The sequence below is a fragment of the Grammomys surdaster genome, unplaced genomic scaffold (genome assembly GCF_004785775.1).
Source record: "Grammomys surdaster isolate TR1022 unplaced genomic scaffold, NIH_TR_1.0 363, whole genome shotgun sequence".
Classification (NCBI taxonomy): Eukaryota; Metazoa; Chordata; class Mammalia; order Rodentia; family Muridae; genus Grammomys; species Grammomys surdaster.
In genome coordinates this window covers 5,173,794-5,177,411 of record NW_021604782.1, presented here as the reverse complement: position 1 = coordinate 5,177,411, position 3,618 = coordinate 5,173,794, and the positions used below count along the sequence as shown (strand labels likewise).

Genomic DNA, 3,618 nt, shown 5'->3' with positions numbered 1-3,618 from the left:
TGTCTATTAGATAACTGTATTTTATGGCTAATATTCCACTGCGTGTATCTGTTACATCTTACCCTTTTTTTTCTAGTTAGAAACATTTTATATAAATGTTCCAGATAAACCCCACATTTTCAGACCATAAGATGTAAATACATTCAGTAAGAGCAGTAGTTTACTTCTCTGAATTTTACAGAGTAATAATCCAAACCCATTTTGATTAGATGGTTGAAGCTCCTTTCTGGGTTACATTTGACAGACAAAACAAATCCCTTATAATAATATAAACAAACAACTCTTTCCAAAGGGTAACTTGAGAACTTCAGTACATTCCTTCAGGGCTTCACGTCTGCATGGTCTTCCTTATAGGAAATGACTCCTTTTAGGCAACAGAGATCTGAATTTTTGTTGGTTGCTTCTTGGACATGAAATAGCCCTGGTTCTTGAGCCAGACCTTACGAAAGCTGACCTCGATTTATGAAGAGACAAAAGAGACTCAAGCCTTGATTGTCCAGGAGATGGTGATGCTGACTCCTTTCCCGGCTCCTGCTGCGTGAGAGTGCTGCCTTCCCATGGATGGGGAATGTGATCTGTCCTTCTCTGCTTCTTCTTGGACGGCTATAGCAATGACAATCACAAGCATAATGTCCCTTTTCAGCACACTTGTAACATCTGTCATTAGGATCCAAGGGGCATCTGGCAGGTGTCTCACAAAACAAGATCTCTTATGCACGCTTGTTGATAGTTAATCCTTATTGGAGAACCACAGATCAGCCATCCAATCCTCGAATTGCATCTCCCGCATCTCTAGCATCCTCAGATTCCACAACGGCAAATCCTGGAAGATAGTCCATACTGTTCTTATGAAACCTGCTTTCTCCCCTAACGCTGCTTTATCCAGCACAGCTAGGTGACCCGTAGGCTTCCTCAGCTCCAGCTAGCCACGCCCACAGCTCAGTTAGCACGGAAGCCGGAATACATCCTCACTCATCAACCTTTCCAGTGGCACTACTCACATTTTATCTCTTTAGTCATGAGTCAAGAGTTGGATTTTGTAAAACCCTTTTCCTGTTTCATGAGTTTTCTTTAAACTTTTCAAGTGGTCCACAGTATTGAATGAGCAAAGACTGAGCAAGCATTATACTTCGTGGAATAAATCTACTTGCTCATTGCACAAAATTCTTTGCATATATTGATGAATTCTGTTTGCCAAGCTTTTGTTGAGGACTTTGTCAGCTGTGTTTGGAAGAGCTATTTCTCTCTCTTATGTCTGTTTTGGGTCTCAGGACAGTCAGTACTTTGTGCCCTGATTGGAGGGCGATCCCCTCATTATTTTTTTTAAGGTCACGTAAGACTGATACTGTTTTTCTATATACAGTTGTTAGAATCTTCTAGCAAACTATCTGGACAAGAAAATTTTCTTCTGGGGAGAGTTTAAGACTATGACTTCAGTGTTTTTAATAGTTATAAGATTGCAAAAGTATTTTGTGGTGGCAACCTGGAGAGGTACATGACTTACACATGTCAGTGCATTTACATGGTCCAATCATGTATGTGAAGCTATTCATAACAGCTCTTAAAGTCTACATCGTTGCTTCAGTTATTGTAATATTTAGTCCTGGTATTAGCAGTTTTTCTTTTTATTATCAGTGATGTCAGAGGTTTGCCAGTTTTATGGGAGCATCTTTGGAACAGAGCTTCTTCATTAATTTTTTTGTTTATAATTGTTTGGTTCCTATTTTCTCAATTTCCTTTTTCTGCTTTTTAAAAAGGATTTATTTTATTATTTTAATTATGTGTGGGCGTGTGTTGTGTACATGAGGTCTAGTGCCCAGGGAGATTAGAGGCATTGGATCCTCTAGAGCTGCCTGACATAGGTGGGGGAAAAGGAGCTTGGGTCCAGGAAGAATAGTATGTGCTCTGTGGTGGTTGGAATATGCTTGGCCCATGGGAAGTAGCACTATTAGGAGGCATGTGACATTATTGGTGGAGGCGTGACGTTGTTAGAGGAAGTGTGTCACTGTGAGGGTGGGCTTTGAGGCTCCTATGCTCGGGCTCCACCCAGTGTGGAATGAAATGCTCAGCTCCTCCAGCCTGTCTGGATGCTGCCATGCTTCCCACTATGAAGATAGTAGACTGAACCTCTGAATCTGTAAGCCAGCTCCAATTAAGTGTTTGCCTTTATAAGAGTCCCCTTGGTCATGGTATCTCTTCAGAGCAATAAAACCCTAATTAAAACATGCTTGTAACAGCTAAGCCATCTCCTCACCTCCTGTTTTGATTTTATTTTGCTCTTCTTCCTTTTCTTTCTTCTTTTTTGAGGAGGAGCTTAGATGGCTGAGCCACCCTGCCGTCCATCCTCCTTCCGAGCATAAGCAAATAGTGATATACAGTGCCCTCTCGGAGCAGCTGTTCTTGTGTCCTGTATATTTTAGAGTATTGTATTTTTATTTTTGTTTACTTCTATGAATTAAAATTTTTTTCTCCTTAGACTTACTCAACCTGTGAATAACTTAGAAATATGTTGTTTAGTTTCGTGCGTTTTGAGATTTTTACTGTTGTCTTTCAGTTATTAACTTGTGTTTGATTCCATTGTGGTCAGGAAACACAGACAATATTATATCAATTATTCTAAATTTGTCAGGTTATTTTGTAGCCCAGAATGTGGCCTATTTTGAAATATATTGCATTGGCCTTTGGAAATAGTGTATACTATTTTTTTGGTAGGTTCTGCTGGTTAATAGTTTGTGTGTGTGTCTGTGACTCAGTGAATGACTGAGTGTGTGTCAGTGTGTGTGACTGTGACTCAGTGGGTGATTGAGTGTGTGTCTGTGTGTGTGTGTGTGTGTGTGTGTCTGTCTCTCTCTCTCTCTCTGTGTGTGTGTGTGTGTGTGTATGTGTGTGTTGATTGTGAGGTTGGTTTGGGGTTTCTTGTTTGGTTTGGTTAGTTTGGTTGTTGTTCTTTAACCTTACCATTTTTTCTGTTTAATTGTTCTATTGCTATTGAAATAAGGTCTTTGAAGTCTACTTCACCTCTCAGTCTTGCCTGTTTTAATTCACATATTTTCAAGTCTGTGCTCTCTCCCTTGCCCTCTTCCCACCTCTCCTCTCTAGTCTTTATTTTATTTCTTTTTCTTTTGTTTTTATTCATGAATTTCGGGCTGTGGTCTTCTTGGCAACTGGATGGTTTTAACCATGAAATAGTATCCCATTCTGCCTCCACTTTCCTTTGTCCCAAACTCTAATATTAACACACCAGCTCCTGCTTTCTTTGGATTAATATTTGGCTCCTTTTACTCTCACTTGCCTGATATAATTGAGACGAGTTTCTTTGAGGTAGCATATAATTGGGTTATGTTATTTAATCAAGTCTAACCATTTCTGCATTTTAATTGCTAAACTTAGATCATTTGCAGTCAGTGTGGCTGTTGATATGTTCACAATGTGAGTAGATTTTATTTTCTGGCTTTAGTTCCCTGAAGAGAAGTAATACTCAGGTGAACTCACAGAGGCGGAGACAGTACGCACAAGACCTGCACAGGTCAAACAGACAAACTCTCCACACTGAGAAGAGACAGTGGATACAAAATTCGACTAGTAACCACTAAGCTATTTGCAATTGATACTGGCTGC

The 3,618-nt window shown here is 39.9% G+C and overlaps 1 pseudogene; it reads right to left on the bottom strand.

The window, feature by feature from the left end:
* Positions 1–348: 348 nt before the first annotated feature.
* On the bottom strand, positions 349–839 carry LOC114631519 (annotated as a pseudogene).
* Positions 840–3,618: the final 2,779 nt, after the last annotated feature.